The sequence below is a fragment of the Asterias amurensis genome, chromosome 16 (assembly GCF_032118995.1).
Source record: "Asterias amurensis chromosome 16, ASM3211899v1".
Taxonomy (NCBI): domain Eukaryota; kingdom Metazoa; phylum Echinodermata; class Asteroidea; order Forcipulatida; family Asteriidae; genus Asterias; species Asterias amurensis.
Genome location: NC_092663.1, coordinates 145,011 through 157,532, shown reverse-complemented (window position 1 = coordinate 157,532; position 12,522 = coordinate 145,011). Strand labels below are relative to the sequence as shown.

The 12,522-nt window shown below is 40.8% G+C and overlaps 1 long non-coding RNA gene across 1 annotated transcript in view; it reads left to right on the top strand.

Moving 5' to 3' along the window:
• LOC139949245 (uncharacterized) overlaps positions 1 to 12,522 on the top strand; it is a 126,216-nt gene that overhangs the window by 17,466 nt on the left and 96,228 nt on the right. The gene's annotated exons all lie outside the window — the stretch shown is intronic.

The following is a 12,522-nucleotide window of genomic DNA, read 5'->3' as shown; positions in this document are numbered from 1 at the left end:
ACAAACTGCGTCTCTCTATCGTTTTTAGTTCCAGAATTATTAGAAAGCATTGCTGAAAGTTTTTATAAGTCCGGGCTTTTTTTCAACGCATAGTATTTGTTTTCTCCAATAATCACCACATGCCGTGTATATCATGCATTAAATGTCCCAAGTTTATGGGGTGTGTCGCGTCTACTCCCTAGCTTCTAGCGTCGCTTTAAAAATCCCCATAGCGCTAATTTTTGTACGAGAGGAAAGCCCTTGAAATTGTCCATCCAATGGTGCTAAACTTGTTTAGATTGAGCAATGATTTGGGGTAAAATGGACCCGTTGTACTTTTGATTTTCTCTGTGCACAAAAATCCCGTAGGGAGGCTTGTTGAGATCGTTTCGGAGCACAGCCGCCTACTTTTAATTTTCGGTATCAAGAAGTGTGGAAGCCGCTCTAAAACTTTGAAATTTGAATTTAGGGACATGTCAGAATGACGCAGGTACAAACTGCGTCTCTCTATCGTTTTTAGTTCCAGAATTATTCGAAAGCATTGCTGAAAGTTTTTATAAGTCCGGGCTTTTTTTCAACGCATAGTATTTGTTTTCTCCAATAATCACCACATGCCGTGTATATCATGCATTAAATGTCCCAAGTTTATGGGGTGTGTCGCGTCTACTCCCTGGCTTCTAGCGTCGCTTTAAAAATCCCCATAGCGCTAATTTTTGTACGAGAGGAAAGGCCTTGAAATTGTCCATCCAATGGTGCTAAACTTGTTTAGATTGAGCAATGATTTGGGGTCAAATTGACCCGTTGTACTTTTGATTTTCTCTGTGCACAAAAATCCCGTAGGGAGGCTTGTTGAGTTCGTTTCGGAGCACAGCCGCTTACTTTTAATTTTCGGTATCAAGAAGTCTGGAAGCCGCTCTAAAACTTTGAAATTTGAATTTAGGGAAATGTCAGAATGACGCAGGTACAAACTGCGTCTCTCTATCGTTTTTAGTTCCAGAATTATTGGAAAGCATTGCTGAAAGTTTTTATGAGTCCGGGCTTTTTTCAACGCATAGTATTTGTTTTCTCCAATAATCACCACATGCCGTGTATATCATGCATTAAATGTCCCAAGTTTATGGGGTGTGTCGCGTCTACTCCCTGGCTTCTAGCGTCGCTTTAAAAATCCCCATAGCGCTAATTTTTGTACGAGAGGAAAGCCCTTGAAATTGTCCATCCAATGGTGCTAAACTTGTTTAGATTGAGCAATGATTTGGGGTCAAATTGACCCGTTGTACTTTTGATTTTCTCTGTGCACAAAAATCCCGTAGGGAGGCTTGTTGAGATCGTTTCGGAGCACAGCCGCCTACTTTTAATTTTCGGTATCAAGAAGTGTGGAAGCCGCTCTAAAACTTTGAAATTTGAATTTAGGGAAATGTCAGAATGACGCAGGTACAAACTGCGTCTCTCTATCGTTTTTAGTTCCAGAATTATTCGAAAGCATTGCTGAAAGTTTTTATAAGTCCGGGCTTTTTTTCAACGCATAGTATTTGTTTTCTCCAATAATCACCACATGCCGTGTATATCATGCATTAAATGTCCCAAGTTTATGGGGTGTGTCGCGTCTACTCCCTGGCTTCTTGCGTCGCTTTAAAAATCCCCATAGCGCTAATTTTTGTACGAGAGGAAAGCCCTTGAAATTGTCCATCCAATGGTGCTAAACTTGTTTAGATTGAGCAATGATTTGGGGTAAAATGGACCCGTTGTACTTTTGATTTTCTCTGTGCACAAAAATCCCGTAGGGAGGCTTGTTGAGATCGTTTCGGAGCACAGCCGCCTACTTTTAATTTTCGGTATCAAGAAGTGTGGAAGCCGCTCTAAAACTTTGAAATTTGAATTTAGGGAAATGTCAGAATGACGCAGGTACAAACTGCGTCTCTCTATCGTTTTTAGTTCCAGAATTATTCGAAAGCATTGCTGAAAGTTTTTATAAGTCCGGGCTTTTTTTCAACGCATAGTATTTGTTTTCTCCAATAATCACCACATGCCGTGTATATCATGCATTAAATGTCCCAAGTTTATGGGGTGTGTCGCGTCTACTCCCTGGCTTCTAGCGTCGCTTTAAAAATCCCCATAGCGCTAATTTTTATACGAGAGGAAAGCCCTTGAAATTGTCCATCCAATGGTGCTAAACTTGTTTAGATTGAGCAATGATTTGGGGTCAAATTGACCCGTTGTACTTTTGATTTTCTCTGTGCACAAAAATCCCGTAGGGAGGCTTGTTGAGATCGTTTCGGAGCACAGCCGCCTACTTTTAATTTTCGGTATCAAGAAGTGTGGAAGCCGCTCTAAAACTTTGAAATTTGAATTTAGGGAAATGTCAGAATGACGCAGGTACAAACTGCGTCTCTCTATCGTTTTTAGTTCCAGAATTATTCGAAAGCATTGCTGAAAGTTTTTATAAGTCCGGGCTTTTTTTCAACGCATAGTATTTGTTTTCTCCAATAATCACCACATGCCGTGTATATCATGCATTAAATGTCCCAAGTTTATGGGGTGTGTCGCGTCTACTCCCTGGCTTCTAGCGTCGCTTTAAAAATCCCCATAGCGCTAATTTTTGTACGAGAGGAAAGGCCTTGAAATTGTCCATCCAATGGTGCTAAACTTGTTTAGATTGAGCAATGATTTGGGGTCAAATTGACCCGTTGTACTTTTGATTTTCTCTGTGCACAAAAATCCCGTAGGGAGGCTTGTTGAGTTCGTTTCGGAGCACAGCCGCTTACTTTTAATTTTCGGTATCAAGAAGTCTGGAAGCCGCTCTAAAACTTTGAAATTTGAATTTAGGGAAATGTCAGAATGACGCAGGTACAAACTGCGTCTCTCTATCGTTTTTAGTTCCAGAATTATTGGAAAGCATTGCTGAAAGTTTTTATGAGTCCGGGCTTTTTTCAACGCATAGTATTTGTTTTCTCCAATAATCACCACATGCCGTGTATATCATGCATTAAATGTCCCAAGTTTATGGGGTGTGTCGCGTCTACTCCCTGGCTTCTAGCGTCGCTTTAAAAATCCCCATAGCGCTAATTTTTGTACGAGAGGAAAGCCCTTGAAATTGTCCATCCAATGGTGCTAAACTTGTTTAGATTGAGCAATGATTTGGGGTCAAATTGACCCGTTGTACTTTTGATTTTCTCTGTGCACAAAAATCCCGTAGGGAGGATTGTTGAGATCGTTTCGGAGCACAGCCGCCTACTTTTAATTTTCGGTATCAAGAAGTGTGGAAGCCGCTCTAAAACTTTGAAATTTGAATTAAGGGACATGTCAGAATGACGCAGGTACAAACTGCGTCTCTCTATCGTTTTTAGTTCCAGAATTATTCGAAAGCATTGCTGAAAGTTTTTATAAGTCCGGGCTTTTTTTCAACGCATAGTATTTGTTTTCTCCAATAATCACCACATGCCGTGTATATCATGCATTAAATGTCCCAAGTTTATGGGGTGTGTCGCGTCTACTCCCTGGCCTCTAGCGTCGATTTGAAAATCCCCTTAGCGCTAATTTTTGTACGAGAGGAAAGCCCTTGAAATTGTCCATCCAATGGTGCTAAACTTGTTTAGATTGAGCAATGATTTGGGGTCAAATTGACCCGTTGTACTTTTGATTTTCTCTGTGCACAAAAATCCCGTAGGGAGGCTTGTTGAGATCGTTTCGGAGCACAGCCGCCTACTTTTAATTTTCGGTATCAAGAAGTGTGGAAGCCGCTCTAAAACTTTGAAATTTGAATTTAGGGACATGTCAGAATGACGCAGGTACAAACTGCGTCTCTCTATCGTTTTTAGTTCCAGAATTATTCGAAAGCATTGCTGAAAGTTTTTATAAGTCCGGGCTTTTTTTCAACGCATAGTATTTGTTTTCTCCAATAATCACCACATGCCGTGTATATCATGCATTAACTGTCCCAAGTTTATGGGGTGTGTCGCGTCTACTCCCTGGCTTCTAGCGTCGCTTTAAAAATCCCCATAGCGCTAATTTTTGTACGAGAGGAAAGCCCTTGAAATTGTCCATCCAATGGTGCTAAACTTGTTTAGATTGAGCAATGATTTGGGGTCAAATTGACCCGTTGTACTTTTGATTTTCTCTGTGCACAAAAATCCCGTAGGGAGGCTTGTTGAGATCGTTTCGGAGCACAGCCGCCTACTTTTAATTTTCGGTATCAAGAAGTGTGGAAGCCGCTCTAAAACTTTGAAATTTGAATTTAGGGACATGTCAGAATGACGCAGGTACAAACTGCGTCTCTCTATCGTTTTTAGTTCCAGAATTATTCGAAAGCATTGCTGAAAGTTTTTATAAGTCCGGGCTTTTTTTCAACGCATAGTATTTGTTTTCTCCAATAATCACCACATGCCGTGTATATCATGCATTAAATGTCCCAAGTTTATGGGGTGTGTCGCGTCTACTCCCTGGCTTCTAGCGTCGCTTTAAAAATCCCCATAGCGCTAATTTTTGTACGAGAGGAAAGCCCTTGAAATTGTCCATCCAATGGTGCTAAACTTGTTTAGATTGAGCAATGATTTGGGGTCAAATTGACCCGTTGTACTTTTGATTTTCTCTGTGCACAAAAATCCCGTAGGGAGGCTTGTTGAGTTCGTTTCGGAGCACAGCCGCCTACTTTTAATTTTCGGTATCAAGAAGTCTGGAAGCCGCTCTAAAACTTTGAAATTTGAATTTAGGGAAATGTCAGAATGACGCAGGTACAAACTGCGTCTCTCTATCGTTTTTAGTTCCAGAATTATTCGAAAGCATTGCTAATAGTTTTTATAAGTCCGGGCTTTTTTTCAACGCATAGTATTTGTTTTCTCCAATAATCACCACATGCCGTGTATATCATGCATTAAATGTCCCAAGTTTATGGGGTGTGTCGCGTCTACTCCCTGGCTTCTAGCGTCGCTTTAAAAATCCCCATAGCGCTAATTTTTGTACGAGAGGAAAGCCCTTGAAATTGTCTATCCAATGGTGCTAAACTTGTTTAGATTGAGCAATGATTTGGGGTCAAATGGACCCGTTGTACTTTTGATTTTCTCTGTGCACAAAAATCCCGTAGGGAGGCTGGTTGAGATCGTTTCGGAGCACAGCCGCCTACTTTTAATTTTCGGTATCAAGAAGTGTGGAAGCCGCTCTAAAACTTTGAAATTTGAATTTAGGGACATGTCAGAATGACGCAGGTACAAACTGCGTCTCTCTATCGTTTTTAGTTCCAGAATTATTCGAAAGCATTGCTGAAAGTTTTTATAAGTCCGGGCTTTTTTTTCAACGCATAGTATTTGTTTTCTCCAATAATCACCACATGCCGTGTATATCATGCATTAAATGTCCCAAGTTTATGGGGTGTGTCGCGTCTACTCCCTGGCCTCTAGCGTCGCTTTGAAAATCCCCTTAGCGCTACTTTTTGTACGAGAGGAAAGCCCTTGAAATTGTCCATCCAATGGTGCTAAACTTGTTTAGATTGAGCAATGATTTGGGGTCAAATTGACCCGTTGTACTTTTGATTTTCTCTGTGCACAAAAATCCCGTAGGGAGGCTTGTTGAGATCGTTTCGGAGCACAGCCGCCTACTTTTAATTTTCGGTATCAAGAAGTGTGGAAGCCGCTCTAAAACTTTGAAATTTGAATTTAGGGAATTGTCAGAATGACGCAGGTACAAACTGCGTCTCTCTATCGTTTTTAGTTCCAGAATTATTAGAAAGCATTGCTGAAAGTTTTTATAAGTCCGGGCTTTTTTTCAACGCATAGTATTTGTTTTCTCCAATAATCACCACATGCCGTGTATATCATGCATTAAATGTCCCAAGTTTATGGGGTGTGTCGCGTCTACTCCCTGGCTTCTAGCGTCGCTTTAAAAATCCCCATAGCGCTAATTTTTGTACGAGAGGAAAGCCCTTAAAATTGTCCATCCAATGGTGCTAAACTTGTTTAGATTGAGCAATGATTTGGGGTCAAATTGACCCGTTGTACTTTTGATTTTCTCTGTGCACAAAAATCCCGTAGGGAGGCTTGTTGAGTTCGTTTCGGAGCACAGCCGCCTACTTTTAATTTTCGGTATCAAGAAGTGTGGAAGCCGCTCTAAAACTTTGAAATTTGAATTTAGGGAAATGTCAGAATGACGCAGGTACAAACTGCGTCTCTCTATCGTTTTTAGTTCCAGAATTATTCGAAAGCATTGCTGAAAGTTTTTATAAGTCCGGGCTTTTTTTCAACGCATAGTATTTGTTTTCTCCAATAATCACCACATGCCGTGTATATCATGCATTAAATGTCCCAAGTTTATGGGGTGTGTCGCGTCTACTCCCTGGCTTCTAGCGTCGCTTTGAAAATCCCCATAGCGCTAATTTTTGTACGAGAAGAAAACCCTTGAAATTGTCCATCCAATGGTGCTAAACTTGTTTAGATTGAGCAATGATTTGGGGTCAAATTGACCCGTTGTACTTTTGATTTTCTCTGTGCACAAAAATCCCGTAGGGAGGCTTGTTGAGATCGTTTCGGAGCACAGCCGCCTACTTTTAATTTTCGGTATCAAGAAGTGTGGAAGCCGCTCTAAAACTTTGAAATTTGAATTTAGGGAATTGTCAGAATGACGCAGGTACAAACTGCGTCTCTCTATCGTTTTTAGTTCCAGAATTATTAGAAAGCATTGCTGAAAGTTTTTATAAGTCCGGGCTTTTTTTCAACGCATAGTATTTGTTTTCTCCAATAATCACCACATGCCGTGTATATCATGCATTAAATGTCCCAAGTTTATGGGGTGTGTCGCGTCTACTCCCTGGCTTCTAGCGTCGCTTTAAAAATCCCCATAGCGCTAATTTTTGTACGAGAGGAAAGCCCTTGAAATTGTCCATCCAATGGTGCTAAACTTGTTTAGATTGAGCAATGATTTGGGGTCAAATTGACCCGTTGTACTTTTGATTTTCTCTGTGCACAAAAATCCCGTAGGGAGGCTTGTTGAGTTCGTTTCGGAGCACAGCCGCCTACTTTTAATTTTCCGTATCAAGAAGTGTGGAAGCCGCTCTAAAACTTTGAAATTTGAATTTAGGGAAATGTCAGAATGACGCAGGTACAAACTGCGTCTCTCTATCGTTTTTAGTTCCAGAATTATTCGAAAGCATTGCTGAAAGTTTTTATAAGTCCGGGCTTTTTTTCAACGCATAGTATTTGTTTTCTCCAATAATCACCACATGCCGTGTATATCATGCATTAAATGTCCCAAGTTTATGGGGTGTGTCGCGTCTACTCCCTGGCTTCTAGCGTCGCTTTAAAAATCCCCATAGCGCTAATTTTTGTACGAGAAGAAAGCCCTTGAAATTGTCCATCCAATGGTGCTAAACTTGTTTAGATTAAGCAATGATTTGGGGTAAAATGGACCCGTTGTACTTTTGATTTTCTCTGTGCACAAAAATCCCGTAGGGAGGCTTGTTGAGATCGTTTCGGAGCACAGCCGCCTACTTTTAATTTTCGGTATCAAGAAGTCTGGAAGCCGCTCTAAAACTTTGAAATTTGAATTTAGGGAATTGTCAGAATGACGCAGGTACAAACTGCGTCTCTCTATCGTTTTTAGTTCCAGAATTATTCGAAAGCATTGCTGAAAGTTTTTATAAGTCCGGGCTTTTTTTCAACGCATAGTATTTGTTTTCTCCAATAATCACCACATGCCGTGTATATCATGCATTAAATGTCCCAAGTTTATGGGGTGTGTCGCGTCTACTCCCTGGCCTCTAGCGTCGCTTTAAAAATCCCCATAGCGCTAATTTTTGTACGAGAGGAAAGCCCTTGAAATTGTCCATCCAATGGTGCTAAACTTGTTTAGATTGAACAATGATTTGGGGTCAAATTGACCCGTTGTACTTTTGATTTTCTCTGTGCACAAAAATCCCGTAGGGAGGCTTGTTGAGATCGTTTCGGAGCACAGCCGCCTACTTTTAATTTTCGGTATCAAGAAGTGTGGAAGCCGCTCTAAAACTTTGAAATTTGAATTTAGGGACATGTCAGAATGACGCAGGTACAAACTGCGTCTCTCTATCGTTTTTAGTTCCAGAATTATTCGAAAGCATTGCTGAAAGTTTTTATAAGTCCGGGCTTTTTTTCAACGCATAGTATTTGTTTTCTCCAATAATCACCACATGCCGTGTATATCATGCATTAAATGTCCCAAGTTTATGGGGTGTGTCGCGTCTACTCCCTGGCTTCTAGCGTCGCTTTAAAAATCTCCATAGCGCTAATTTGTGTACGAGAGGAAAGCCCTTGAAATTGTCCATCCAATGGTGCTAAACTTGTTTAGATTGAGCAATGATTTGGGGTAAAATGGACCCGTTGTACTTTTGATTTTCTCTGTGCACAAAAATCCCGTAGGGAGGCTGGTTGAGATCGTTTCGGAGCACAGCCGCCTACTTTTAATTTTCGGTATCAAGAAGTGTGGAAGCCGCTCTAAAACTTTGAAATTTGAATTTAGGGAAATGTCAGAATGACGCAGGTACAAACTGCGTCTCTCTATCGTTTTTAGTTCCAGAATTATTCGAAAGCATTGCTGAAAGTTTTTATAAGTCCGGGCTTTTTTTCAACGCATAGTATTTGTTTTCTCCAATAATCACCACATGCCGTGTATATCATGCATTAAATGTCCCAAGTTTATGGGGTGTGTCGCGTCTACTCCCTGGCTTCTAGCGTCGCTTTAAAAATCCCCATAGCGCTAATTTTTGTACGAGAGGAAAGCCCTTGAAATTGTCCATCCAATGGTGCTAAACTTGTTTAGATTGAGCAATGATTTGGGGTAAAATGGACCCGTTGTACTTTTGATTTTCTCTGTGCACAAAAATCCCGTAGGGAGGCTGGTTGAGATCGTTTCGGAGCACAGCCGCCTACTTTTAATTTTCGGTATCAAGAAGTGTGGAAGCCGCTCTAAAACTTTGAAATTTGAATTTAGGGAAATGTCAGAATGACGCAGGTACAAACTGCGTCTCTCTATCGTTTTTAGTTCCAGAATTATTCGAAAGCATTGCTGAAAGTTTTTATAAGTCCGGGCTTTTTTTCAACGCATAGTATTTGTTTTCTCCAATAATCACCACATGCCGTGTATATCATGCATTAAATGTCCCAAGTTTATGGGGTGTGTCGCGTCTACTCCCTGGCTTCTAGCGTCGCTTTAAAAATCCCCATAGCGCTAATTTTTGTACGAGAGGAAAGCCCTTGAAATTGTCCATCCAATGGTGCTAAACTTGTTTAGATTGAGCAATGATTTGGGGTCAAATTGACCCGTTGTACTTTTGATTTTCTCTGTGCACAAAAATCCCGTAGGGAGGCTTGTTGAGATCGTTTCGGAGCACAGCCGCCTACTTTTAATTTTCGGTATCAAGAAGTGTGGAAGCCGCTCTAAAACTTTGAAATTTGAATTTAGGGACATGTCAGAATGACGCAGGTACAAACTGCGTCTCTCTATCGTTTTTAGTTCCAGAATTATTCGAAAGCATTGCTGAAAGTTTTTATAAGTCCGGGCTTTTTTTCAACGCATAGTATTTGTTTTCTCCAATAATCACCACATGCCGTGTATATCATGCATTAAATGTCCCAAGTTTATGGGGTGTGTCGCGTCTACTCCCTGGCTTCTAGCGTCGCTTTAAAAATCCCCATAGCGCTAATTTTTGTACGAGAGGAAAGCCCTTGAAATTGTCCATCCAATGGTGCTAAACTTGTTTAGATTGAGCAATGATTTGGGGTAAAATGGACCCGTTGTACTTTTGATTTTCTCTGTGCACAAAAATCCCGTAGGGAGGCTTGTTGAGATCGTTTCGGAGCACAGCCGCCTACTTTTAATTTTCGGTATCAAGAAGTGTGGAAGCCGCTCTAAAACTTTGAAATTTGAATTTAGGGAAATGTCAGAATGACGCAGGTACAAACTGCGTCTCTCTATCGTTTTTAGTTCCAGAATTATTCGAAAGCATTGCTGAAAGTTTTTATAAGTCCGGGCTTTTTTTCAACGCATAGTATTTGTTTTCTCCAATAATCACCACATGCCGTGTATATCATGCATTAAATGTCCCAAGTTTATGGGGTGTGTCGCGTCTACTCCCTGGCTTCTAGCGTCGCTTTAAAAATCCCCATAGCGCTAATTTTTGTACGAGAGGAAAGCCCTTGAAATTGTCCATCCAATGGTGCTAAACTTGTTTAGATTGAGCAATGATTTGGGGTCAAATTGACCCGTTGTACTTTTGATTTTCTCTGTGCACAAAAATCCCGTAGGGAGGCTTGTTGAGATCGTTTCGGAGCACAGCCGCCTACTTTTAATTTTCGGTATCAAGAAGTGTGGAAGCCGCTCTAAAACTTTGAAATTTGAATTTAGGGAAATGTCAGAATGACGCAGGTACAAACTGCGTCTCTCTATCGTTTTTAGTTCCAGAATTATTCGAAAGCATTGCTGAAAGTTTTTATAAGTCCGGGCTTTTTTTCAACGCATAGTATTTGTTTTCTCCAATAATCACCACATGCCGTGTATATCATGCATTAAATGTCCCAAGTTTATGGGGTGTGTCGCGTCTACTCCCTGGCTTCTAGCGTCGCTTTAAAAATCCCCATAGCGCTAATTTTTGTACGAGAGGAAAGCCCTTGAAATTGTCCATCCAATGGTGCTAAACTTGTTTAGATTGAGCAATGATTTGGGGTAAAATGGACCCGTTGTACTTTTGATTTTCTCTGTGCACAAAAATCCCGTAGGGAGGCTTGTTGAGATCGTTTCGGAGCACAGCCGCCTACTTTTAATTTTCGGTATCAAGAAGTCTGGAAGCCGCTCTAAAACTTTGAAATTTGAATTTAGGGACATGTCAGAATGACGCAGGTACAAACTGCGTCTCTCTATCGTTTTTAGTTCCAGAATTATTCGAAAGCATTGCTGAAAGTTTTTATAAGTCCGGGCTTTTTTTCAACGCATAGTATTTGTTTTCTCCAATAATCACCACATGCCGTGTATATCATGCATTAACTGTCCCAAGTTTATGGGGTGTGTCGCGTCTACTCCCTGGCTTCTAGCGTCGCTTTAAAAATCCCCATAGCGCTAATTTTTGTACGAGAGGAAAGCCCTTGAAATTGTCCATCCAATGGTGCTAAACTTGTTTAGATTGAGCAATGATTTGGGGTAAAATGGACCCGTTGTACTTTTGATTTTCTCTGTGCACAAAAATCCCGTAGGGAGGCTTGTTGAGATCGTTTCGGAGCACAGCCGCCTACTTTTAATTTTCGGTATCAAGAAGTCTGGAAGCCGCTCTAAAACTTTGAAATTTGAATTTAGGGACATGTCAGAATGACGCAGGTACAAACTGCGTCTCTCTATCGTTTTTAGTTCCAGAATTATTCGAAAGCATTGCTGAAAGTTTTTATAAGTCCGGGCTTTTTTTCAACGCATAGTATTTGTTTTCTCCAATAATCACCACATGCCGTGTATATCATGCATTAAATGTCCCAAGTTTATGGGGTGTGTCGCGTCTACTCCCTGGCTTCTAGCGTCGCTTTAAAAATCCCCATAGCGCTAATTTTTGTACGAGAGGAAAGCCCTTGAAATTGTCCATCCAATGGTGCTAAACTTGTTTAGATTGAGCAATGATTTGGGGTCAAATTGACCCGTTGTACTTTTGATTTTCTCTGTGCACAAAAATCCCGTAGGGAGGCTTGTTGAGATCGTTTCGGAGCACAGCCGCCTACTTTTAATTTTCGGTATCAAGAAGTGTGGAAGCCGCTCTAAAACTTTGAAATTTGAATTTAGGGAATTGTCAGAATGACGCAGGTACAAACTGCGTCTCTCTATCGTTTTTAGTTCCAGAATTATTCGAAAGCATTGCTGAAAGTTTTTATAAGTCCGGGCTTTTTTTCAACGCATAGTATTTGTTTTCTCCAATAATCACCACATGCCGTGTATATCATGCATTAAATGTCCCAAGTTTATGGGGTGTGTCGCGTCTACTCCCTGGCTTCTAGCGTCGCTTTAAAAATCCCCATAGCGCTAATTTTTGTACGAGAGGAAAGCCCTTGAAATTGTCCATCCAATGGTGCTAAACTTGTTTAGATTGAGCAATGATTTGGGGTAAAATGGACCCGTTGTACTTTTGATTTTCTCTGTGCACAAAAATCCCGTAGGGAGGCTTGTTGAGATCGTTTCGGAGCACAGCCGCCTACTTTTAATTTTCGGTATCAAGAAGTGTGGAAGCCGCTCTAAAACTTTGAAATTTGAATTTAGGGAAATGTCAGAATGACGCAGGTACAAACTGCGTCTCTCTATCGTTTTTAGTTCCAGAATTATTCGAAAGCATTGCTGAAAGTTTTTATAAGTCCGGGCTTTTTTTCAACGCATAGTATTTGTTTTCTCCAATAATCACCACATGCCGTGTATATCATGCATTAAATGTCCCAAGTTTATGGGGTGTGTCGCGTCTACTCCCTGGCTTCTAGCGTCGCTTTAAAAATCCCCATAGCGCTAATTTTTGTACGAGAGGAAAGCCCTTGAAATTGTCCATCCAATGGTGCTAAACTTGTTTAG